The 27852-nt window shown below is 39.7% G+C and overlaps 1 protein-coding gene across 6 annotated transcripts in view; it reads right to left on the reverse strand.

Moving 5' to 3' along the window:
* TOX3 (TOX high mobility group box family member 3) overlaps nt 1-27852 on the reverse strand; it is a 317190-nt gene that overhangs the window by 104691 nt on the left and 184647 nt on the right. The gene's annotated exons all lie outside the window — the stretch shown is intronic.

Consider the following 27852-nt stretch of genomic DNA (forward strand, 5'->3'; position numbering starts at 1 on the left):
TTTGTTGACCCAATAGATTTGTCTGTGTATCATATTAAAAGGGATACAGCTGGCTACTAGAATCAACTTTTTAAGACCACTTGTTTCTAATTTTACAATTTTGTCAATACTGGAACATAGCTGCTATAACTTTTACAGATCATGCTTCAAAACTGGATCGAGACTGTCCAATTAGACGTTATTTCTGACCAATAAGGAGGCTGCTTTTGTCATTTAATTACAGTCCAGACATCTAGGTTTCAGGGCAGCCCTATAAAGTGCAGGCATTTTGGGTTTCATACACTTTCTGCATCAACTATGAACAAGACTCAAAGCCTGATGCTGGAGGAGCATGTTTGTGTGTCATTGATGAGCGAGGAAGGATTTTCATGCCGTCTGGTCATTCAAGTTTCAAGTTTCAAGTTTATTAAAAATTTTGATTAAACGCTAAGTCATATTTCAAAGCGTTGTACATCAGCAAAATCGGCTACAGTCACGGGTTCAGTAGTAGACAAGTCTCTATCCGATCGTCCATGTGCGTCATCACCAAGCTATGACAGTGCTCTTCGATGCATTTCGTTGACCAATCACAAGTTGACCTCATTTCAGCTACTGCATGAATAGTCAGATGAGTGTCATGTCAGTGTCAGCTCATCAATAACTCATCGCTGGTAGCTGCAATTTGGTCTGCAGGGCTGCAGAGCATGCAACAAGCCACTGATGACTAACGTCAAAAGACGCAACTGGATCGTGTGGGCACGGAAGCACTTAAGCTGGACATGTGAGAAAAGGTGCTTTTCAGCTATAAAAGCACCTTCTGTCTGTTTGGTAGCTAGGCCCATAGCTATGTGAGGTGGTGTCCTGGAGAGGAGTTCAAGCCTGAGTACCTCAACATCGCTGTGAAGCATAAATTGAAGGTCATGTTCTGGGGTTGCATGGTTGCTAGTGGTGTTGGACATTGTCAAATCATCAATGTAATAGTCAACAAGATCAAGATGATCACAATACTACAAAAGTGCATGGTGCAATCATCTCATCAGCTTTTTCCAAATCAGTTCCTATTCTAAGATGACAACACACCTTGTCATTGCTCCAAACAGGTGATCAATTGGAAGCATCAGAACATCATCAAGCCAAATCTGAATCCGATAGAAAACTTGTTGCACAAGATGGCCAGAGTTATCAAAGGACAAAATGTGAGTTGATTAAGTCATTCATTTCAGCTTGGAACCACATTGTCACCCATGATTCACCTCATCAAACTGGTTCACTCAATGCCAATATGGTGCAGACAGGTGATCAAGAACAGAGGGTTGCCCACCAAATACTGAGCAATCACCGACACACAAGTGTCATCTATCCTTCATGTAGGTAACCTTGAGAAAGGCTGTTTTGTATGTAGTTTTTGGGCCAAAGAATATTTATGCAGAAAATGATTAACATAGCAACTTAAACTCAGAAATTTAAGGCCAAGCTAGAATAAAGTTGATTCCAATTGCCAAATGTATCCCTTATAATGTGGTACACAGACAAATCTATTGGGTCTACAAAAAAATTAAAATAAAAGGCCAGAAAGTTGAAAGAATGCGAAATTCACAAGCGATTCCAGACTTTTGCACATCACTGTATATCACTATAGCCCATCACTTCCATTTCAGGAGCAAAAACATGAAGCAGACCAACTGTACCAGGAAGTGAGCGATATATTATACAGGTACCCAACATGGCCATGTTTCATCCAACGGCTACATCAGGGGTTGAAACCAAAAAATAAATACACACTTTCCCCTTTAGGTAATCTCTTTCCAAACACAAATCAAGAAACCTTCCACAAAGTAGCAGCATCTGTCCTCGTCAAACACAGAAATACTAGAGAGCCTGCTGGACCTCCCTGCTGTTCCTGTCTTCAGGTAAGCTACCACCCCATTTCCTGCCTGTCCACCTGTGCTTGGAAGAGGAGCTGCTGCTGCTCAGTGGTAACAATGAACCCCTTGCTCTACTGCAGATCCTGGCTGATGAATAGGAGACACTACAATCACTAGTCACCAAGGACACATGGGAAGCTGAGGACTCAAAGACCTGTACGTCTTCCCTCCCCCTTTGTCTGTCTTATGCCCCTCCTGTTCACCAGAGCAGAGGCCCCCTCCCCTGATCCCAGGTCCATTCCCAGAGAACTAATATGTGTATGTGTGTGGGGGGGAGGGGGCTATTGGAGTCTTTGATGACCCAGTTGTTATGGTGGACTGGGTTGAGGTGCTCATAGAGGGCCATCCATTCTTTCCCCATGCTGCAGGGCCATCCTTGCTAGTGCCCACTATTTCCCTACACTCTGGTCTCCTGAACACAAGAGTAAATTCTAGTCTCTTCACTGGCTAAGTACACAAAATTTTACTTAAAATAAACAAAGTTTAGGGGTTGCCCCACCTCGCTGTTTTTTGTTGTGTTTTTTTTAAACTATTGCCAAGTTTAAGAGTATATTGTAATTCTTGTGCACTCAACAAATATAAGTCAACGGTCTATGACACACGAGCCACCTCTGATGCAGGACGAAACCTCTCTCAGTGGCTGGCCACTAGCCAAAGAACAAATTGCTTCTGTTCTTCATCTTTTGTCAAAGTATCATATTTCTGAAGTTCCCTAAAAACTGGATCGTTGCACCACTCACTCTGTGGGATGTTTCTTCAGGAATATTTTTGCTTTTGTTGATCTCCCTTCAATAAAGAGATCAAAAAATGACTGTTCTCTGTGTTGCAAGACTTTCAAAGGTCACAGGTTCCACATGAGATGTCGTGGAATGTCTGGCAATGGTGGGTTTTGCTGTACGTTTTGCACCATTCATAGCTTTGTTTTTGGTGAGATTCTGTCATCAAAAAGGGCAAGTGCTGCTAGGTGCTGAGAGAGAAACCAACAACCACAGGTGATGTCAAGATATTCTTAGATGTTTTTTGTCAATGATATAGTACTAGCAACCTCAGTAGACACTGATTTCATAGGCTGATATTCATCTTCAATTTCAGACTCGCCAGATGAGGTTGTAGAAAATTTAGATGTTATATGGGTAACTACTTTGGTTTGCCTTTCCTCATACCTCACTTTTGTCATGATTTTCTTTTCCTTGCAGTTGTTTGAAGGTCAACTCCACTCATACAGCAAGAAAACATGCTCTGTCTTTGCTTCTGTAAGAATTATCGATCTTCATTTTTAAGTTCAGTCATAACATCTGTTTTTGAAATACCAAATTGTTTGAGTTCACTTCTAAAGAATTCTTCATTCTATCACCTTCTTGTTGACTAGTTCTGAGAGTTTTTTTTAGGGACAAATACAATTTGTGTAGTTCGTGTAGTTTCTTAAACTTCCTAACACAAGTATCTATGCGTTGTATTTGTATCCTGGCTTGATTCAATACCGTCATTGCCGACTCATACGCCAACTTACAGCTTTCAAGTAAAGGTTTTCCTTCATCAAAATGATGAAAATTGACCAGTCAAAGAACATCCAGTTCATGTGGCAGTCTAGCAATTGACAGTTGACATTCTAACTTCCCAATGAGCCAGTTTTCAGATGCAGATTACAAACTAGATGATACCATATAAGCTAATTATGCGCAATCACCTACATACACAACACACAAGCAAACAGTGCATGTTGGAATGACCTCTAAATATTGTTTAATCAAGCTGAAACATAAGACATACCAAGTGGACAGAAATAAGCCTTGTGGAGACAAGATTTGACATGGTTGATTTTTTTTTTTTTGCATATTACTGTGAACCACCCTAATGTCCATGCTTTTCTCTACAATGCCTCCCTTCATCTGCCCATATGTATGATTTTAAAGTTTTATCTGTTAGCATAACCTTTTAAAAATGATATCACATTGTTTTTATCTGTACTAATTTAAAGCAGTACCAGTTAGCATCAGCTTAGACGTAATATGTCACAGTTTTATCATCTGTATGTAATCTTTCACAGCTGTATATTTCATGACATTAAAAATCTGGTATCACATGAGTACCATCTCTCTGCTATTGCCAACCTGTTCATTTCACCATGACATTATCAAGATTTGAGTATTAAACATTTATTAATATCTCCCTTATGTCACATATCATTCAATGTAACATGTTGCTGCGAAGAAGATGTTTGTGCATCTCCTAAAGGCCTCAGCCATATAGTTTGGGGCACAGGATGCATGCTGAACAGAGAACAAACTCTAGTCTATGCACTCTGTTTCCAAATCTTTCTGAAAATCCAGTTATATAACGGGGTTCATTTTCAAAAAAGAAAACCATCCAAAAAGTGGCATAAAAGGGCAGATGGACATTTTTCTCACCAAATCCTTCCAAGTCACTTTCTGAAACCCATTTTCTAGGCAGATTTCTATAATGGTCGTCTGCACTGTATCTAAATCTGAAGGTGTGTTGAAGGTGTGCTTTGGGCAGGGCTAGGCGTGATTTAGATATTTTTCTGCAATAATCAAACATTTTAGAAAACATCCAGGACACAATTTGTACATTTGGGGCTAGACCTGTTTTAACAACAAATAAGTACTAAAAAGGTTTATAGTTTATTATTTATATTTCGCTTTTATCCAAGGCGGATTACACCGGAACATACATAATTAAAACATTTTTTTAAAAAACCAAAAACATTAACAGTCACAACAAAGAATGTCAAAGAACTGCTTCTATCTGGCAGAACAAATGACATTTCAATTTTTTTTTTTTTTTAACTGAAACAAGTCCTTCTGATGTCAGAGTGAGACAGATAGTCTGTTCCATTCTATATAGCCTGCACAGGAGAATGAGCTCTTCCTTACTGCTTCCAAGTGTAATTGTTGTTGAGATTGAATTAGACGACCACTGGAGGGAGGAAGTTATGGCCCCCACACTTTCCCAGGAGTCAATGACTCCCTCCCACTCACCATATGCCCACTGTTGATGTTTGTGGGGATGGCTTTTGTTTCTTCTTCCAGCTGCTCAAAGTTGATAGATATGAGTGTGTCACGCTGAGGCCTTTGATTGTTGGCTGCTGACAGGCAAATGCCTCTCCCCCTCCCCTGAGCCATACCATGTCATCTTATTGTTTGGAGTTCTGGGTGTTGCAGGCATACTGAAGGGAGGGTTGCTGTGTACTGAGAACCTGATGGAGGACAGTGAGGCTGTAAGGATAATGTGTGGAATACTTACATTCAGCCCTGAGATGCAGTTTCATGCATCAGATGAGGTTAGGATCCTCCAGGAGCAAACGTCTGTAGCAGCACCACAGTAGCTCCAGGTCTCTGTGCACCCCAAAGGGTCTGCAAGACATAAGTTGTTGGAAAATGGGATCAGGTGATTGACCTGCCTGGCTTCACATACATGATTGTTGAAGCATCCTGTAGACTGCTCCTCACATGGCATGGGACAGATAGCAACAGGGTACCTGCAGGGAGGTTGGGCGGAGGGGGATGGCCAGTAGGACCTAGGTGGTGGTGAGCTGAGGTAAGCATGGGGCCCCAGGGTGGTGTAGTAGCCTTTGTGTTAAGCATTTGCACTCTTGGTGCTGGATGGGGTTGTTCACTGGGGACAGGCAGGTATGATTTTTGATGGCTGGCCCCAACATTACTCTGACTATGTGGGAGTGGGGAGCAAAAGGGGCTTACATTTATGGGGCCCCTCATATTAGCATGGCAAAACTGGGGTGGGAAAGGGAAACCTGCAAGCTCCTGATGGTTTCTTATGTCGACAGCTTTGCACAGTGGTATTTTCTTCTTTGATAGGACATGAGCAGTTAGATGTTTAAGAGCCATGCCCTACATGTATGTATAGTGCTTGCACATGAGCATTGCTGTGGACCTGGGAAGCAGTTTCACACTCACCTGTATAGACTGCTGTGGATGGCCCTTCAGGCCCTCATGGACACACTGAGGGGGGGGGGGGCAGGTGATAAAGGTGTTTGAGTATGTGCCTCCTGTAGCATAGGCACAGGAGTATCAGGGCCTCAGTCTCCTGGGGGAGTAAGTAGCCTACCCCAACAAAAGAGATGGATTGGAAAGCCAAACTGATAGCCCAAGCTCAAATGAGACCATGACTTCCAATAACCTGCTCAGAAACTGATGAAAATATTAAGGATTTAAGTCTGAGACTTATCCGTTCCAGATTTCAATCATTGATCCTAAAAAAAAACCCTCTCATATTATCAAACACCCTATTTTGTGTATATTAGTGATTTTAAAAATAATTTTTAGATAATTTTTCAGAAACCTATGAAACTGTTTTCATATGCTACTATACATTCAATACATCCTTTTGTGTATACTGAATGAAGATTTTCTGCCTAATCAAATGTACAATGAATGTTAAATGATTCAAGATAACAGCTGACTAAGAAATAAAGAGCCTCCAAACTTATCTCAAAATAGTTTTGTCAGTCCAATCCCGATGGTGCCCATTTCGCCAGACTCAAGTCGGCTTCTTCCAGGACATACAGGACTGAAACAAACAGGACTGGCTCAAAAAGATTTTGTATCGTCAGCTTGGCATCCAAAAGAGATTTGTTTAAGGACATATAATTGTTTTTTAGTCTTCATCTGTCGTCCGATATCTTAATATCCAACTGGACCCCTGAGGAAGGCGTGTCCAGTGAACACGGACCGTGTTGGGTCTGTAAAGGATCAACATATGTGGACTATCTTTTTTATATATTTTTACAAATTTTTATTGTGAAGATTTTCCAAAATAAATCAACATTTAGAACATTTTCATCCACAGTCTCTTTTAGTAGCGTATGAAGACTGTTTCATAGGTTTTTGAAAAATTATCTAAAAATTATTTTTAAAAATCACTAGCATACACAAAATAGGGTGTTTGATAATGTGAGAGGTTTTTTTATTGATTGAAATCTGGAACGGGTAAGTCTCAGACTTAAATCTTAAATTTTTCATCAGTTTCTAAGCAGGTTTTTGAGATCTTTTTTCCTCTCAAATTTGCCTTTTGTTATTGGAAGTTATAGTTTCATTTGAGCTTGGAGTAATGAGCCTCCTTCCTAAGGGATATTCTCCTGTCTTATCTTGTCTCTCCTCTCTCCTGCCTCCCTCTCCCTATCTCTGCCTCTCATCACACTTTTTCCTTGCTATCTATCTCTATGCTTGCTACCTCCACTACCTCTCCTCTATCTCCACACTCCCACAAGAAAACATTTCTCCACGAGTAGTGTTATATCTATAGACACACACACTTTCAGCACGTCACAAGAATGCTGTTTCGTTACCACTGAAACATGTTGACATCATCACTGATGTTCTCTATGCACAGTAATACTTAAAATGTTTTTCCATGGCATATTTTCGATGCACGGCGACTTATCAGCCAACAGTGATACCTTCTCTAGATGCCAATTTCCCAGATGTTATTTCACCAATTTTTGAAACATGTCACACATTTCTGTTGTTTGATTACAGCTGCTGATTTTTGGGTGTCTCCTGGGAGATATCTAGTCCCATACTTGGACATCATATCAAAAATGCATCTTCACATCACCCTGGAATCAGTAATCGATTGCCCCTGAAGTAGCTCCTTGGGCAAAACATGGCCGTGTTGGGCATTCATATGTAAACACTATGAGTATATGTAGTGAATAAAATCTATCATACAAGACAGGTCTGTTCATCTCTCTTTTTCTACTCGGTTATTCTTAACTTCTACCTTACAACTAAGAATTGTTTTTAGGGAAGTTTGGTTTCAGGAACACCAAGAAAGAAATTCTGTAACAGCAATGCACTAATGTTAATTCTATAACAGCATCTTGGCATCAAGATTCTGTTGCAGAATACTAGCACAAAAGTGGCCCACTACCTAATGCTATAACAATAAAGACATAAGGTGGTGTGCTTATTTTCACCAAGTGACACACCCAGATTACAGTGTTCTAAGAGACATGCACATAGACAGCCCATGCTCTATATCAGACATGGGCAAACTATGGTCTGTGAGCCATATCCGTTTTTTAATCTGGCCCACCAACCATCCGAATCCCGCCAACTGTGAGCCCTACATACCTCCCTCCAGAGCAGTGTCGGGCTGGCAGCACTCTAAACAGGCTGCTTCGTGGCCTTCTCTCATCAGGTAATTCCCTCTGCCGCATCACTGATGATGTCATCAGTAACACGGCACACGGAAGCCCCGACGAGAGAAGGCCACGAAGCAGTCTGTTTAGAATGCTGCTGGTCCGCCAATGCTCTGGAGGGAAGTATGTAGGACTCGCGGTTGGTGGGGTTTGAATGAGAGGGAAGGATGGAGGGTCAGTGGGGTTCGGCTGTGCGGCGGGGGCTCAAGGGTTCTGCTTCAAAAGGAATGGGAAAGAGAGAAGGAAGGATAGAAGCTGGGCAAGGGTTCTGCTGCAGAGTCAATTTCAGAACCCCCAGATTTAGTCTCCTATCATGTTCTCATTATAATGCCCTTGGTAGTGGCGTTCAAAGTCCAGTATATTCTGGTGGAAACGTTCACCTTGCTCCACTGACTATTCTCCTGTCGTCCTTGAATGTCTCAAGATGAGCATCCTAGAGCCCATTTTACTGTAATTCTTCACGATTCTCAAGCTCCATAGTTTTTGGCCTTGTGATTGCCTATAAAGCCCTGAATCATCTCGACAAACCTGTTCCAAGCCGCTTTCTCCTTCCTAGTTAGCTTCTTGAAAAATTCTTTGTCAGACCACAGATAGAGAAGATCATGGAATGCAAAGACAACTTTGCTTCAGACATATTAGGGAAGATGTCTTGAAGGTGAGATAAAGTGTCCAAATGGTTCATCCAGTCTGCCCATCTGCAGCATCCATTATCTCCTCCTCTCCCTAAGTGATCCCAAGTGACTGTTCCATGCTTTCTTGAATTTAGACACCGTCTGTATCCACCACCTCTGCTGGGCGATTATTCCACACATCTATCACCCTTTTTGTAAAAAAAAAAAAAAAAAAGTATTTCCTTAAATTGCTCCTGAGCCTATCACCTCTTAACTTCATCCTACGCCTTCTCATTCCGGAGCGTCCTTTTAAATGAAAGAGACTTGCCTCATTCACATTTATGCCACATAGGTATTTAAATGTCTATCAAATCTCCCCTCTCCTGCCTTTCCTTCAAAGTATATATATTGAGATCTTTAAGTCTGTCCCCATATACCTTATGACAAAGACCACTGACCATTTTAGCAGTATCTCTGGACCTACTGCATCCTGTTTACATCTTTTTGAAGATGCAGTCTCTAGAATTATAAACAGTATTCAAATTAAGGTCTCACTAGTCTTATACAAGGACATTAATACCTCCTTTTTTCCTACTGGCCATACCTCTCCCTATGCACCCAAGCATCCTTCTAGCTTTTCATCTTGCTTTGCCACCTTAAGGTCATAAGAACATAAGCAATGCCTCTGCTGGGTCAGACCTGAGGTCCATCGTGCCCAGCAGCCCGCTCACGCGGCGGCCCAACATGTCCAGGACCTGTGCAGTGATCCTCTATTTATACCCTTCTATCCCCCTTTCCAGCAGGAAATTGTCCAATCCTTTCTTAAACCCCAATACCGTACTCTGCCCTATTACGTCCTCTGGAAGCGCATTCTAGGTGTCCATCACACGCTGGGTAAAGAAGAACTTCCTGACCTTGCATTTCTTAGCATTAAATCTCAGATCATTCTGAAATTAAATTTCAGACCATTCTTCAAGCTTCACTAGGTCCTTCTTCATTTTATTCACATCATCAGGGGTATCTACTCTATTGCAGATTTTGGTATCAGCCACAAAAAGGCAAATCTTACCTGATAGCTCTTCAAGTAATATCACTTACAAAAATCTTAAAATGAACAGGCCCAAGAACCAAACCTCGAGACACACCACTGGTAACATCCCTTTCCTCAGAGCGATCTCCACTGACCACTATCCTCTTTTGCTTTCCATTCAACCAGGTCCTGATCCCATCCATCACTTTGGGACCCATATCGAGGACACTCAGTTTATTTATTAGATGTCTATGTGGAACACTGTCAAAGGCTTTGCTAAAATCTACAGTAAATACACCATATCTAGTACACTCCCTCTATTCAATTCTCTGGACACCCAGTCAAAGAAATTGATCAGATTTGTCTGACAAGACCTGCCGATAGTGTTTTAAAAGTGTTTCCATTAATTTATTTACCATAGAAGTCAGACTTACCGGCCTGTAGTTCCCTACTTCCTTACTTCCACTTTTGTGGAGAGGAACCACATCCGCCCTTCTGCAGTCTTCTAGTACCACTTTCAGTACTAGAGAAGCATTGAAAAGGTCAGCCAGCAGAACTACCAGAACTTCCCTAATTTCCTTCAGTACCTTGGAAGTACACCATCGGTCCCATCACTTTTACCACCTTTAGTTTAGCTAGCTCCTCACAGACTCACACCTCCATCCCTATTTGTTTTTGTTTTCTGCGGTTCTGCTCCTGGCGCTTCAGCTGTAAACACAGAACAGAAATATTTGTTAAGCAATTCAGCCTTATCTTTATTAGCTGCTACATATGTCTTCCCTTTTGAGTCTCACAATGCCACTTTTGCACTTATTCCTATCACTGATATCTAAAAAATGCCGTGTCCTCTTTTAATTGAAAGCTGCCAACTCCTTATCTAGAGCTCTGACAATTTGTTTCATCAGGCCCAATTTGATTTGCAGTGGTAGCATCAGCACCTTACAGGGGTCAACCACAGTGGTTCACATTTTATGTTGTTTCTCCCCGTAGAGAACTTTGTCCACTGTGGTCATGTCTGCCTTTGGTAGTGTGCCTTTGTGTCCCTGCTATCCCAAAGGCAATGGTAACAGGGAAACTTGGTAAAACTGCCTTGGAGACCCATTAGGAATGCCAACATTTTGTAGTTTCTGATAACCTCCCAGCCATACTCATCATATTTCAAGGCACCTAAGTAAGGTCTTCATGCTGTTGTAATCCTCTTTGAGGTGTACTGAGTGAGCCAATAGAAGAGATTGGTGCTTCTTCCCATTATGGAGCACCATGGCTTTGATGTTCCTGGATGAGCTGTCAATGAAAACACACCACTATTTCAAGTAACAGATGATTGCAGTTGCCTCACACAGACTGGTCACATTGTGGCAGAAGCAGAGCCCTTCTTGATGGGTGAAGCTGGTGGAAAAATCTTGGTGACACATCCCGATCTGTGACTTGCACACTTTCACTGAGCCTAAACGTCAAAAGCTCAGCAATGGACTTGGTGAGACTAAGATCTCTGATCAAGTTGAAGTCTTTATGGTTTGCATAGTATGGGTTTTTCTCATCAGCTGCACCAATGATATTGTAAACTGGATCTATGTCATTTCTCCCACTTTTTGACTTACTGCTCTCTTCTGAAGACAGCTGCTCTCTCTCTCTCTCTCTCTCTCTGGAGAAGTTGATATGGGGAGCTCAGAGCAATGTGGCACCAGAGCGATGGATGAAGAAATGTACAGATATGTGATTGAAGATGTATACTTGACAGTTCATCATTTGGAAGGGTCCACCATGCAGAAGAAGCAGTTGTTTGAGTGATCAGTGGGTTTGCACAAAATTCTTGTAATAGCAGACTTCATGGCTCTCTTTTCCTCTCTATACCATCCTGTAGAAGAACAAAATACAATAGTAGTAATGAAAACAATAAATTTATTTCACCTATGATTAATGTGTACGAGATTCTCGCAACATATTTCATATAAATGAAAATTTAAATATTTTTAAAAATTAAATATTCAAAGAAATTTTATAGCAGAAAATTCTACCATCCTAGTGAGAAACAAAATTGGCTTACCTTGCAGAGTTTTTTGACAGTGCTCCCATGCGATACCTAAGGTTTGTCTTGATCCCCAACAGGCATGACAAAATATGCCTTGTAGGCATTGTACATTTTAGCTGATGCTTTTAGGAAGTACTTTTCCCCTTTTCTTGATAAATTGGCTACATACATAGAATCTTCTGGATATTTGTGCCTTAGTAGTAAAAGGACCCCTAAGTTTACTCCGCTTGGAATCAATCTGGAATGTTCTGCAAAAAAAAGGTAAAATTTCAAAATATCATTGTCCTGGTCACAAAAGCAAAGTTTGAGGGTAATGATAGTCATTCTCTATACTTTTGTTACATAGGCCATAAGAAAGAATACTTATTACCCAGGAACAAAAAAAAAATTGGTTACATAGTGTAATTCAGCTTACATTGGTTCTTCAATTCTTATTGAACATGGTTCTGTGAGGATTTTGTTAATTTCATTTTTCAGGGCTGAAGTTTTCAAAATATTTCCTTTCTAGTGCGTAGGAGGATGACATTAATCCCATGCAGTCCTAAAACCAAATGCATTTGAAGATCTTTCCCGATATGTTTTTGAGAAGCTCTACAGTTTTCATCTTCAGTTTTGGTTAATTCTAGATTATTTAGAAGCTAGGATGAATCATGTGCATATTCAACAAGCTCACGTACAGTTGAGAAGAATTTCATTTCTGCCTTAGCCTGTTTTAATTCATTTGCTATTTTTAATTTAAACCTTCAGTCAATGCATATGGTAACTAAAAAAATGCATCTTTTAACAGATCTTAAAATCTCTCTAATAGATTTTACTGTCTCATAATAAAATCCATTATCAAACTTGTACTGAAGTACAGAAATCTGGACTTTACTGCAGGAAAAACAATGGAGAGAGGACAAAAATTACTTATTTCATAGGTTAACTATTCAAAAGGCTTTGTCTATTATGAACTTTTAGCCCCTTATCATCTACTTCAAAGCAGTATATAGTCCACTTTTGCTTTAACAAATGAGTTTTATCTAGTTTTTAGCACATATCCTTCATACAGATCAGGAACACAACTTAATACCTTCCCTCAGGAGTTCTGATGGTTCCTTATTTGACAATAAAGATATATATGAAACCTTTGCAGTTTATTCTAGTGCAAGTTTTCTTTTATCATTTGAAGTTGGGTAAGATTAGGGCAATGTTGTCTAGGTTAGACTTTCAGTTAGTGGTTCAAAGCTTAGTACAGTCAAAACTGGACTATTATAATAGTTTATATCTTGTGGTTTCACAAAGATGGTGTAAAGTACTACAGGGAGCGCAACAGGCTGTAGTGCGTCTGATTTTTGGTATTTGTCATTTTGATCATGTCTCCGCTTTAATGACATCCTTACACTGGCTCTCTGTCTTATATAAAGTGCCTTTTAAATTACTGGTTCCTATTTTTAAAGCTATGAATGGAGTGGGTAGTTGTGCATTTTTAAACAGATTTTTACAATTTTATGCATCTCAGCATTCTCCAAGATCAGAATATGCATGACAATTAACAGTGCTTTTGCTGACAAGAGTTGCATTTTATAATATTATAAAAGAGGCAGCATTGTGTGATAGGCTCAATAATGTGAAATAAATTACCTTTGTGGTTGAAGACAGTGAAGGAGCTGAGCATGTTTAAGAAGCAACATAAAGCACATTTATTTGTGCAGGCCTATTTTGGTGTAGACAGAGAGCAAAACGTTTGTATATTAAGATGTGTGATATGATTTTGGGTGATTTGTTGTTTTGTAATTCGTTTTGATGTTTTAATTTATGTGTAAATAAATTATACCCTGCCTAAAAATGTAAAAATACATAAATCTCTACACATGTGAACTCAGAGGCATAGTGAGGGTGAGAGATGCATAGAGTGGTGGCGCCCCTCTCCCACCCTTGTCTCTGCCCCCCCCACTCCTTCCACAACCCTCCTGCCGCAAGCGCACTACCTTCCCTTCCCCCGTACCTCTAGTAGCTCACTGCCACAACCAACAACTTTAGTATGCTCCTCGCAACCATATCCTCTCTGACGTCACTTCCTATGTGTGGCACCCGGAAGCGATATCAGCAGGAACCAACGTGGTCGCAAGGAGCGTGTTTAAGTTGTTACTTGCAGCGGTGAACAACTAGAGGTACGGGTGAAGGGAAGGGGGGTGCGCTAGCGGTGGGGGCAGGAGTGAGAAGAGGGGGGAGCAGAGAGGAGGAGGGGTGCTGGCACTGCCACTGTCTGAACTTAATTGTAATAATATGAAGATGGAAATTTTTAATGGGCTAAATCTTCCCATGTTACCTCAGGAAGCTATGAATGCTTTGATAGTCAAATAGGAGAATGGAGATGTTACCCTTATGATTAAAGCCATATGAATAGGCAAAATATCAAGAACAAATGTTTTTTTTTTAGGGGGGGTTTATAAGACCTTTGCTAAACAACTTATCAGTTGACTAAACTGGGAGACAATTGGCACTAACTAAAAAGGTTAGGGTTCTTCAGCTTGGAAAAGAGACGGCTGAGGGGAGACATGATTGAAGTCTACAAAACCCTGAGTGGAGTAGAACGGGTACAAGTGGATAGATTTTTCACTCTGTCAAAAATCACAAGGACTAGGGGACACTCGAAGTTACAGGAAAATACTTTTAAAACCAATAGGAGGAAATATTTTTTCACTCAGAGAATAGTTAAGCTCTGGAACTCATTGCCAGAGGTTGTGGTAAGAGCAGATAGCATAGCTGGTTTTAAGAAAGGTTTGGACAATTTCCTGGAGGATAAGTCCATAGTCTGTTATTGAGAAAGACGTGGGGAAAGCCACTGCTTGCCCTGGATTGGTAGCATGGAATGTTGCTACTCTTTGGGTTTGCCAGGTACTGGTAACCTGGATTGGCCACCCTGATGATGGGCTACTAGGCTTGATGGACCATTAGTTTGACCCAGTAAGGGTACTTTTATGTTCTTAACTCTGTATCGGCCTGTAGGCAGATTTATGGGTATAACTAATTAGTGCAACATAAACAAGTCACATGCAACTCTTGTTTCTAGGATATCCCATAACTGCACCAAGGATTCAGATTTTTGCCAACTTATACGAATACAGAGACTAAAGCTACATGAAATATTTTATTATAGATATAAAAATATAATTCACAAGCCAGCAGTAAATAATAACTAATTATTGTTCACAATATATCTGAATACAAACATATAATATTTCAGCACACAATTATTATACAGTAATAACTAAGTAAATTAGTAAATATGACTAATTCTTATACACAAGGTATAATTCCTTACAATACTAAGTCCTGATAATAGCAGCAATCTAATATAGCTTATCACCAAGGGAACCTAACATTCCTATCTATAACCAATACAATTCTAGCTAGCCCAGCTGAAAGAAGAGATAATTCCTTTTCTCACCCTTTAGATTATGCCTCAGCAGATCCGGGAGATGGACTAATCAAAGCAGAACAGCAAAAATGAATAGCCTTTTTTTGTGCAGAGGCCTTGGAAGGCCCCATAGATGATAAGCACAGAAACACAGATCATAACATAGTTCATAACTCCTCCAGGTTCACAGGAGCTGGGCATGTAAGAATAGCAGATATCCTTGACTAGAAACACACAGATCTTGTAAACACATCCAGAATGCATCAGGCAGCAAAGATGGTTCATGCAGGAATGATGGTTCAGGCTTGCTTGACATAAGTGAGGCCTAACCTTAAGTGTGATGCAGGAATCACCCCTACAGGCCTCCACTTATCAAATCACTAACATCAGATCAGCAATTTCATGTGGTAGACTTTTTTATCACTAAAATCTTCTTTAGTGATTGGAGAGTGGCTAATGTTACACTGAATTTTACAAATGGCTCCAAAGGTGATACTGGATACGTCAGTGTCAGGAAAAATAGCTAAAACAATTATAAAAAATAAAATAATGAAACATGTAGACAAACATGGTTTAATGGGACAGAGTCAGCATGGGTTCAGCTAAGGGAGGTCTTTCCTCACCAATTTGCTACATTTCTCTGAAGGCTTGAACAAAAATGTGGATAAAGGAGAGTCTGTTAATATAGTGTAGCTAGATTTTGAGAAAGTTTTCGACAAAGTTCCTCATGAGAAGCTCCAGAGAAAATTAGAGAGAGTCATGGGATTGAAGGCAATGTTATGTTGTGGATTAGGAATTGGTTATTGGACAGAAAACAGGGTTTTCAATAGAGGAAGGTAAATACTGGAGTGTTACAGGGCTCCTGTACTGGGACTGGTGCTATTTAACATATTTATAAATGATCTGGAAATTGCAATGATGAGCGAGGTGATTTTGCAGATGCCATTAAACTGTTCAAAGTTGTTTAAAGCACATGCAGACTGTGAAAATTGCAAGCAGACCTTAAGAAATTGGAACACCAGGCATCCAAATGGCAGATGAAATTTAATGTTGACAAATACAAAATGATGCATATTGGGAAGAATAATCTAAATCACAGTTACCAGATGTTAAGGCCTACCTTACAGTATCCAAAAAAAAGATCTGTATCATCACAGACAATATGCTGAAACCTTTCATCCAATGTGTGGCAGTGGCAAAAAAAAGCAAGGAAGATGCTAGGCATTATTAGAAATGGGATGGTAAATAAGAGCAAGATTATAATGTCTCTGTACTTATCTAAAGTGTGACCTCACTATGAATATTGCATTCTGGTTGCTGTATCTAAAAAAAATATATCATGGAATTAGAAAAGGTTCATAGAAGAGCGATCAAGATGATAAAGGAGATGAAATACCTCACGAAGAGGTTAGGGCTCTTAAGCTTGTAAAAGAGGTAGCTGAGGGGAGATATTATTGAAGTCTATAAAATCATGAGTGGTATAGACAGGTACAAGTGAATCAATTTTTTACTCCATCAAAAATTACAAAGACTAGGGGGACACGCGAAGTTACAGGGAAATACTTTTAAAACTAATAGGAGGAAATATTTTTTCACTCAGAGAATCATTAAGCTCTGGAACATATTGCCAGAAAATGTGGTAGTAGCAATTAACACAGATGGGCTTAAGAAAGATTTGAACATGTTCTTGAAAGAAAAGTCCATAGTCTGCTATTGAGACAAACAAATATATTGGCTTGACCTATGTGTTCGGTAGCATGGAATGTTGCTATTATTTGAGTTTTTGCTAGATACTTGTGACCTGGATTGGCCACTGTAGAAACAGGATACTGGGCTAGATGGATCTTGGTCTGACCCAAGATGGCTATTCTTATGCTCTTATATAACCATACTTCTCTATTACTTTACAACACAAGATTATTTGCAAAAGTCCTGGTTTCTTGCAAAGAATTACATTAACCCTAGTCCACAGAGGTCAAGCAGGTTTTGTCAAGGCCTGCCAACAACATAACATTTGATGGACTATTAACCTAATAACTGTATCCCAAATGCCTCTCATAATACTCTGCTCATCTATTTGGATGTTGAGAAGGCAGTCAGTAGTGTTAAATGGACTCTCCTGTGTGCTGAGCTGTGGGATTTTTGGTGATAATGTTTTATATTTGATTCATAATTTGGATGACTCGAAACAGCTGTTGCATAGACCCATTTATTTTGCAAGGATCTCCTTCATCACTTCTATTATCTGCCTTTACCATGGAGCTCTTTGTTGTTATGACTAGACCAGTGTTTTTCAACCGCTGTTCCGCGGCACACTAGTGTGCCGCGAGATGTTGCCTGGTGTGCCGCAGGGCCGCCGGGCCCGGAGCTGACAGGGGGCCCGAGGCAGGGGCGCCAGTAGCTCGCCAAGGCAAAGTGAGTCGATCACCCAGGACTCACTTTGTCTTGGCGATCTAATCTATCGAGCCGATAAGTCTTCTTCTCCCCGACGTCAATTCTGCAGTCTGAGAGGAAGTTCGGGCCAGCCAATCGCTGCCTGGCTGGGCGGAACTTCCTCTCCGATTGTAGAATTGACGTCAGGGAGAGCATGCGTCGGCGTCGGCTTTGGGGCCTGTTATCCATTGGTGTCCTGTTCCCCGATGGCAGCGGCAGTGGCAGTGGCTTGGGGAACGGCAGGGAGAAAGAAAGAAAGGGGGCAGGCAGGGAAACAGAAGGAAAGAAGAGAAACAGAAAAAAAGAAAGAAAGGTCAGGGAGAGAGGAAGAAAAAGTTGGGGGAGGGAATGAGGTGTGGAGGAGAGAAAGCATACAGGCTGATAGAAGGGAAGAAAGATTGGATGCACAGTCAGAAGAAGAAAGTGCAACCAGAAATCACCAGACAAGGTAGGAAAATGATTTTATTTTAAATTTAGCAAAGTGGAGGCAGTATTACCACAGTTTTCAAAGGAATTTGCCCAAATAACTTAATAGTTAACTGGGTAAATTCCCAGAGATGAAAACTTCCCTTCACTTACTATGCACAGTTCTGAATTTATATCTGCTGTCTATATTTTACAATATGGTCACCTTTTACTAAACCGCAATAGTGGTTTTTAGCGCAGGGAGCCTATGAGCGTCAAGAGCAGCGCTGGACATTCAGCGCAGCTCCCTGCACTAAAAACTGCTATTGTGGTTTAATAAAAAGGATGGAGGGTATATTTGTCTATTTTTGTATGCTATAAAAACCAAATACAGAGAGAGACTGAGAGCTGTTGACGAAGAGCTACGTGTGTGTCTTTCTTCGATTCCAGCCAGAATATCAGCTTTGTGTTCAGCCAAACAGGCCCAGGTTTCGCACTGAATAAAGTATTTTATAATTTTTATAATTTTTATTTCGTAATAAGGTAATTATAAAATACTTTCTTTGTGTTTATTTGATTCCTATTCAAGAGAATTACTTTATATATAGTCAATATAGGCAGAGTTAAATTTTTTAACATTTTCTAATGGTGGTGTGCCTCGTGATTTTTTTCATGAAACAAGTGTGCCTTTGCCCAAAAAAGGTTGAAAAACACTGGACTAGACAATATCCTAAATATTCAGGCACATGGCAACCCTCCCCTCCCCCCTCTTTTACAAAGCTGCGCTGCTAAGCAGCTCCAGCTAAATGCTGAGCCGCCCATAGGAATAAAATGGGAGACTCAGCATTTAGCTCACACTGCTTAGTAGTGTGGCTTTGTAAAAGGTAGGGATAGTCGAGCACTGGATTGCATTATTCTGATGATGTTCCTTTGTATGTAAAAAAAAAAATCCTTTGGACCCAATTCCAGGTACATGAGATTAAACAGGAATATAGTTTGATATGTGGGTATAAAAATTAATCAAGGAAAAAGATAGTAATCCTTTTTTTAAAAAATTCTTTATTAATTTTCAAGCTTTGACAGTGTATTACAATTAATATAACTTTAACAGATTGCATAAAATACACCATATTACACACATTATTAAAGAAAAAAATCCCATTTCCCCCCTCCTCCCAATTATTAATATATTAAATGATATTATTTATCACAATATTATATTTAAATATTTTTAAACTCTTCCAAATACTTTCCCCTCCCTCACCTTGGATGTGTAAGGAAATTTAACAAATAAAAGATATATCTCTATTATTGTATGTTAACAAATGCAGTCAATGGGCTCCATACTTTATTAAATGTATTGCTAAGACCCAAGCATTCCGCATTCATTCTTTCATATTTATATGTATTACACACACTTGCCCACCAGAATGTGTAGTTAAGTCTGTCATAACATTTCCAGTTCCTTGTGATCATTTGGATGACTATTCCTGTCATGATCAATAAAAGACGGCTCTTGTATTTATTCAAAACAGACAGTAATCCTGAATCTCACCATGAGTACAGAACCTATGGCTTATCTTCAAAGTGCTTTACCATGTAAACTATGGGCTCCTTTTACTAAGGTGTGCTAGCGTTTTTAGCGTGCGCAAAAGATTAGCACGCTAAACGAAAAATACTAAAGTAAGCTCTATGGAGGCATTAGCGTTTAGCATGTGCGGCATTGTAGCACACACTAAAACTGCTAGCGCACCTTAGTAAAAGGAGCCCTATATATCCACTCTTAAGATATTTAAGTGTACAGATAAATGTTGACTTAGAAAGATTACATTACAAACTATTTCCCCACATTAAATAAGATTAATATTGATTTAAGAATAAGGGTACTACTTCAGCTAGCCTAGTTTGATATATAGACACTATCCAAAGGAGCATATTTCCTCAATTATTCTTCATAATGGCTCCTAATTTCCATCACAAGGGCCTTCTTTAAAGCATTGAACAAATTGATTTTAACCTTTTATTTAGTGTAGGAAAAGGTGGTGGGCAGGCATGCAAGAATATTTGTATGGGATAAGACTCTGTTACAAACCATAAAACAATTTCAAATTTATAAAGTTGACCTAAGATGATGCACTGCGGTAGATTCCAGATCTTAAAAATACCCTGGAGTATACGATGCCTAAACCTATATTCATGGAAAGCAACTATGTGGACAAAAGTCCATACTGAAGCCCTACAAACTGCCTTAGTGGAAAGTGATGTGAGATGAAAAAGTAATTCAGTCTTTGTTATGACATAAGCCCTTTTAGAAACACACCTAACTAGGGAATGATAAAGAGAGATGCAATCTGTCATACAATTAAATATAGTACATTTGCTTAAAAGAAGGTCAGTCTTGTCAGAGTCAAAAGAAACAAAACCAAATTAAAAGAAAAAAAAAAATCAGAATAAAGGGGTAGCTTGGGGAAAAATATTTGACTGCTTAAGAAGGAATTCTAACATCACGTTATTATTATTAACCTTATTCCATTCCATTGGTAGCTCATCAGCTGGGTATATATCACACCAAAGTCTTGATACTGCAAGTAGCATAATTAAAAGTTCCAAATGAAGTAAATCTCACATGAATTAAACCACTATATGTTGGGGATAGCATACAGAGCAGGCTTAACAAGCATATGAAGCAAAAATAAATTTAATATAACAGGTGCCTGACAGGGCCACGTTTCGACCCAGGGAAGTAGTTGAAGGAGTACTGCATCAAGACTACTGTTGCTAAATTTTTGTACTAGTGAGAAGTGTATTCTTTGTGCTTAAAAACTCTGGATTTTTTGGTAAGCTGTTACATTAAAGAGAAGCTCGCTGTGTTCTTCCTCTCTAGTTTTGCCTCTGACGAAGGCCTTGGTTGAAATGTGGCCACATCAGGCATGTAACATTAAATTTCCTTTTGTTCTATATACACATTTGGTCTGTTCTACACCTGAATCATAACAGATCATCTGCCCCTCTTACGTCCCTCTCACCACTATACGAGGGCAGTTCAAAAGTATCAGACCTTAATTTTTCTTGCATGGGAGGCGTGGGTTGGTGCACATATGTAGGCGACCCTAATGTGCATGCTTGAATTTTTTCCCGCCTTCAAAAGTTGTCAGTCGCTGGCAGACCACTGATGAGTGAGGAAGTGTAAGTGAGCACTGGATTTTCTTTTTTGACAAAATGACAGAAAAAAGTCATCTTTGGTTCCATATAGGCCTAAACCTACAGATCAGAGCACTGCCTGGGGTAATGGAGGATTTGGTGACTTGCCCTGGGTCACAAGGAGCAGCACAGGGTTTGAACTCACAAACTTCAGGCTCTAAACACTGCGCCACACTCTCCAACTCTGTTCCTCAGATCAACTGCTCTTAGCTGCACCACTCTCCTCCACTGCCAATTCCAGACTTCATTCCTTTTATCTAGCTGCCCCATATGCCTGGAATAAACTACCTGAGCTTCTTCGCCACACCCTTTCCCTTATGTTGTTTAAAAGCAGATTTAAAACCCACTTTTCTGATATAGCTTTCAATCCATAGCCCTACTCCCCACCTCCCATGGCATCTGTATGTCTGTCTTGTCTGTTTAAATTATAAGCTCCTTCAAGGAGGGACTGTCTCCTTCGTGATTTTGTACAGTGCTGCATTCGTAGTAATAGTCACAAACTATTAATTAACCTATCAAATAAAAAACCCAAAATATTATTGAACAAAACCACGTAAGAGTTTCCAGTTTTTTGCACCCAATTAAAATGTTTTACTGTTTTTACCTAGTTAGCCTTAATTTGACTTCTACCTACCAAGTTTCTGAAAAAAATAAAAACAAAACTAGATTGCCAACACTAGTACATGATACATAAAATGGAGCCTCACCAGAGTGCTTATACAGAAGCACTAACACTTTCTTTTCTTGCTGGTGATTTGTCTTCCTATGTACCCAATCATCCTTCTGGCTTTTGCCATTACCTTTTCTTTTTTTAATTTGTTGTTAGGCCACATTTAGATCATCAGATATGATTAACTCCAACTTGCTTTTCTTTCTTGCACAAAAGTATTGTACCACTTGTACTGTACTACACCCTCAGGTTTTCGATGCTCATAAATTTTAGCTGCCAAATTCTAGACTCCTATTCAAGTTTTGTTAGATCCCTTTTCATGCTGCTAGGAATGTAACATGGTGGTATCTTTTCTGAACAAAACAGGGATTCGGTGTGAAGTCGATCCTAGTGCAGATCTTGGTATCGTGCACAAAGCAGAAAACCTTTCCAGTCAGCTCTTCTGCAATATCACTCACAAAAATCTTTAAAAGAGCCATTTCTGGGTAAACTACATTTATTTTATCTATTTATTTAAAAAATTTCTATCCCACTTATCAACTAAGCTGGTAACAATTGATACATACATAGAATTAACAAACATTACATATCAAGTTAATGCATTGTCCAATAAAAACCTCAATAAAAATAATTACCCTTTATTACCTTCAGTTCAATCAGTTTCCAACGCAGTCTAACTCCTCATTTAACCTACCCCATTTAAACTCCTCAGATCTTCTGGTCGATTTCTTATTGGAAGCCAGAAGCATCCATCACTCTTCAATGGAGAAACCAAAGGGAAGGAATCATGAGGGCCATAAACAGGATGTTTGAATGAAATAGGGCTCCCTCATTCTACGTGATCTAAGTTAAAGTGTTCCCCAACTGATTTTTTTTTTTACTGATACACAACTTCCAAAGAAAACATCAAATCATTCTCAGCCAAAAAGAAACTATGAGAATCTTAGTTCCTTGGTGTCTTCTGAGCTTTAAAGATTGCAGAATACAACATATGCATACAGGAAAATTGTCTCTTCATCAAAGGAGAAAACATCTTGTTAGTTTCCCAGCTGATCTTCTATAAGAAGGCAACAGTTGGACCTTTCTGTTTAAAGGAGCTACTACTTATTTCTTTAGAACTGCTAGACATATTCAGCGCTGTACATTAAACGCGTAAGTGACTGTCTCTGTTTGAAAGATCTCTCTCATATGCCCCCCCCCAACTCAGTAATTTCCTGTTTGCTATGATCCAATCCAAGGGCCATTCACTGGAATCTAGGTCCTAATTAAACTTTGTCTGCTAGTGTTCTTTCTCTATAAAGTATGTAGCTCTTATGGCTGTTCTGCGAGAGATGGCTTTGTTCTTTCATTTAAGTTTCCTATCATAGATTGAGTCTCTTACATCTTAATTGTTCAGATAGAGAAGTGGTCTCAAACTTAAACCCTTTGCAGGGCCACATTTTGAATTTGTAGGTACTTGGAGGGCCTCAGAAAAAAATAGTTAATGTCTTATTAAAGAAATGACAATTATGCATGAGGTAAAACTCTTTATAGTTTATAAATCTTTCCTTTTGGCTAAGTCTTAATAATAATATTGTCATTTATAACTAAAGAGATATATGATCAAGAAACTGTTTTATTTTACTTTTGTAATTATGATAAACACACTGAGGGCACACACCGAGGGCCTCAAAATAGTACCTGGCGGGTCGCATGTGGCCCCCAGGCTACGAGTTTGCGACCACTGAGATAGAAAATGATTACTTGATTTTATATTTCTGTTAAGCAGATTTTAAATTACCTGATCATAAAATCCTTTTGACCAGTGGTTCCCAAACCTTGTCCTGGAGGACCACCAATCAAGTTGGGTTTTTAAAATAGTCCTAATGAATATTCATGAGAGAGATTTGCATATAATGGAGGAGACAGGCATGCAAATCTGCTCCATGCATATTCATTAGGGCTGTCCTGAAAACCTGACTGGCTGGTGGTCCTCCAGGACAGGTTTGGGAACCACTGCTTTAGACTATTCATTACTGCCTTTACTTCTAGGAAGGTAACATGGTAGCATCTTATCTGAACAGATCAGAGACTCAGTGTAACGTTCTCAAGTAGATGTTCTTTAGAATAGATCGGAAAACATTATTCCCTATACAATCTAGGGAAACAAGGCATTTAGAAAGGCAGTCCCTTGGCTAGACTGGCATGGGAAGATACTGAAAATCATCTGAGCTGGCCCCATTACTTAAAAGTACTGTACTCCTTATTTCCTGTGTAACTTGATTTCACTGGGACTTCGGAATTTATTGGGATTTATACACACACACCAAAGGAGTAACATTAACCACTGATGCTAAAGGACCAAACGTCCTTGTCTCGGGCAGATTTCTACTGATTGTAAAGGACTCCCTGAGACTGCTGCTGGAAGTCTCAGCAGCTATTTTTGTCGCTGAAAGAGCATGGGCAGGAGCGAGTGGGAATCATTCCTGCCTCAGCGTGACGCTAGACCATCAGGAAACAAGGTTGGTCCGAGAGGGAGTTGGTAGTATTGGGGGGGGGGGGGGGGCGGAGAGGGGGAATGCTGCCTTTTCTTGTCGAGAGGGGGGGGGGGGCGCTGACAGCATTTTTTTAACAATCATTATTAAAAACAAAAAAATAATGTTCAATTATCCAGACTGCTTTCTGCAGAGGTTAATCCAGATAATCGGCATTCTACTGTACATCTGATCAAGACTACAGACGAGAGTCTTATAAAGCAGTGGTAGAGGTAGAGTCCCATGCACATCAAGTAAAGGCTTCTATAAGGTTAAGATAAGACATGCTCTGCATCCGTTGTATTGCATTTTATCACATGTATGTATGATTGTATTCTCTGTAAAGCAAAATAAATCAGAATGCTACAATATGATTACTGATTCTACCCAAGCCTCACTCTTCACCTCCCTTTCATAATAGTTATTAGAGAATAATTGATAACAGGCTGCCTAAGTTGGGAAGGCCTGCACAATTAGGTGCCTACGTTATGACTTTTATAAAGGTAAAAATATACACTTACTGTATATAACTTTATAAAATTGTTTTCCTGAAAGATACCGCACTAAGTTATATCTGCCCAGAGGCATAAGTGTAAATGTATATATAGGTATGATTTTTAAAAGATATATTGTACACAAAAGTGCCAATCTTGAACCCATTTTACATATTCTTCATGTCCAGAAATGCCTCTGCATGTATTGTATAAAAGTACACTGGTTTCTGAGGTTTTCTTTTACATACGCATGTACCAGGGCAATATTATAAATGACTACTTGAGTAAGTAAAACAATGTTCTACAAGTTCAAGTTGCTTACAGATTTACCCCCATAGTGATTACAAGGAACATGGGGAATTCATATCTGCTGGGCAAGATGGACTTTTGGTCTGCCTCAGCGGAGGCAACTTCTTATGTTCTTAAAATGAGGATGCAGTCCAAATCTGTTTTGAAAACTGCTGCATTTCCTAACATGCACCACAACCCAGCATTTCATTCAGATTTTCTCCTTGCTGTGTTAACACAACCCTGCTTTAAATGCATTTTTTAATCCAGCTTCGAGAAAAATAAAAACGTGAACCTTGTCAGTAACTTCTTCCAATGCAAAATAAAAATCTTTATTGAATGAAAGTAGTTGCACTTCCAGGAAAGACATGATCAAATTTTAGTCTATATCAATGTTGCTGTAATGAGGAACATGAAATTTAAGAAATAATGGAGGTTATAAAATAAAAAAAAGTCTCTAGGCAGTGCTTATGTCTATATCCTACTTAATTATTATTGTGTATACTTTAATATTTAACTCAGTACTGTGCACTCTGGGTAGGAGTTAAGAGGGAATTGCTGAAGTCTGTAAACACAGCATAAATTTTTTATTTGTTATTATTACAAACCCATTTAAAAACAAACAACTCATTATTAGTGAGAACTTTTAAGATTAAACTCACTCATTATCTAGTAGTACCTCTGATAGCAGAGGAAAATAAAAAGGCTATTATCTTAAGGACCTAAACAGTTAAAAAAAAATTAAGTTTCAATTGCAATAAGAACTGGGTTTGAAATCCTCTTCTGAACAGTTTAGCAAGGGAATGTAATTACTGAAGAAACTACAGCTAATCAGCTGTGAATTGTATCCATTAATTAGTATTTGCCCTGGAGGAATGAGAAAATCAGTAACAACCTTAACGCTGCAATGCACTGATGAGCACTGAAACATGGGGCCCTCAGCATTTAGTCAAGCAGGTGGCTTCAGTGATCCAAGTAATTTAAAAAGATCTCACCTGAAGTGTTGAGCCAGAATTAGATAGCACTACGTCCCTATCTTTATATCTCTATAAGGCTATAATTAATAGCTTTTAATTTAGAAACACTTTGTGATCAATCAGGAAGAGTTTTAAATCATTCTAAGTATGAATAAAGGTTCTATCCTGCTAAAGGATATTGTGTTTTGGATACTGTAGATACTTCTATTTACTTTCCAATTACTTAAGATGTCTATTGAATTATTCTATTAGCGCACACAAGTGAATACTCCTGGCGGAATTCTGTGCAACTGCACAATTTCCGCAGAAGTACACAGTAGTGCAGAATTCCTTTTTCCCCGCACAGAATTCTGACCATGTCAGAATCTTTGGGTCGCGGTATCGGCAGCAATTCTCACGCGCTGCCTGCTGCTAATCCAGAAGACTTTCCACGGCAGAAGGGAGGCTTCTGAGTTAGCAGCAGGCAGCATGTGAGAGTCACTATTAATACTGCAACCCCAAGAAGCAAGCCTTAGAGTACATGGGAGGAGAGGAAGGAAAGTTGGTGACCCACTGCCAGGGGAGGGAAGAGTGAGAGGATGGAAAGATGGTGGCACAGGGGAAGGGGAAGGAAAGATGGTGGCACAGGGTGAGGGGAGAGGATGAAATTCCATATAATGGAGGGAGGAAGGAAGAGGTGGTACACAGAGAGAGATAGAGAGATTTGACACAAGGCATAAGGAAGGGAGAGAGAGATACTGGATATGGGGGTGGATAAGAGGGATGGATACACAGGAGCTGAAGGGGAAGAAGGAGGAAGGTGTTGGATCTAGGAGTAGAATGATGGAGAGATGCCTGGAAATTGGAGTGAGACAAGAGTGGGAGAAATGCTGAACCATGGGGGAGAGTGCAGCGGGGAAGAGACAGGCTACAAGGGTGGGGAAAAGAAGGAAGAGAGCAGGTGCTGGGCTATAAGGGTGGAGGAAGGAAGACGCTGATAATGGTAGAACCCTGAGGATTAGGAGAGGATGGCAGGGAAACAATTAAAGGACAGATATAACATGGTAGAAATATGGCAATGGAGATACATTTAAGATAAAAGGAAATGGAAGGCTGAGGAAGGAATAAGATGGGGAATGGGAGAGAAGATGGAAATTTGATAGGTAGCTGAAAAGTGAGAGAAGGGCACGAAAGAGGCAGAAAAAAGATAAAAAGGAATGATTAATATGCCTGAGGCAGGTGTAGTGGACTAGACAGGACTAAAAGAGACAAATGGATAGCTTCCACTTGGAGAATTAGCAGATGCCAGACAGGAAAGCAGAAAAAAGAAACAGGAACCATTAAGATGGAAAAAATAAAACATTTGGACAACAAAGGTAGAAGAAAACCATTTTATTTTAAAAGAGTCCCACTAGTTTAGACTAGTGGGATAATAACATTACATGAGCTAGTCATTGGAAGAGATTAGAGATTAGGTGAGGGGAAGGGGGGAGGAGATAGGACAGAGTAAAATTTAGAGGGGAAGGGGATTAGGTGTTTATCGGGGTTGTGAGGGTACATGTGGAAGAAAGATGTATGATTGGTCAAAAAGGGGGTAAGGATGATTGGAGGAGAGTTTGTGAGGAGTTTGGGCGGGAGAATCATTTTGGGAATTGGAGGGAGGCGAGCGGTTGGTTTGGTCGTGGGAAAGAATTTTCCCGCCCACCCATCCATATTGGAGGACGGGGGGGA

This window comes from Geotrypetes seraphini, chromosome 4 (assembly GCF_902459505.1).
Source record: "Geotrypetes seraphini chromosome 4, aGeoSer1.1, whole genome shotgun sequence".
Taxonomy (NCBI): Eukaryota; Metazoa; Chordata; class Amphibia; order Gymnophiona; family Dermophiidae; genus Geotrypetes; species Geotrypetes seraphini.